Consider the following 260-nt stretch of genomic DNA (forward strand, 5'->3'; position numbering starts at 1 on the left):
AAAAAAAAAAGGAAATGCGCTGGGTTTAACTTCATAAACATTCTCTTCTGTGTTCCTGGACCCTGCAGAGCTGCCTCGCTGTGCTGCACTCTTTGCAATCCTTTCAGTAATTCTCCCCATCTCCACTAAAACCCAGTTGCGGACATAAACTGCTGGACAGGCACTCTCCAATGATATTGAACCACATGGCTTCTTTATCCGGACCTTCGGCCTCTGTCCCCTTTTCCTAATTTTTCCCAGCTCCCAGCTCCCTCATTTTC

This window comes from Aptenodytes forsteri, unplaced genomic scaffold (genome assembly GCF_000699145.1).
Source record: "Aptenodytes forsteri isolate BGI_AS27 unplaced genomic scaffold, ASM69914v1 Scaffold264, whole genome shotgun sequence".
Classification (NCBI taxonomy): Eukaryota; Metazoa; Chordata; class Aves; order Sphenisciformes; family Spheniscidae; genus Aptenodytes; species Aptenodytes forsteri.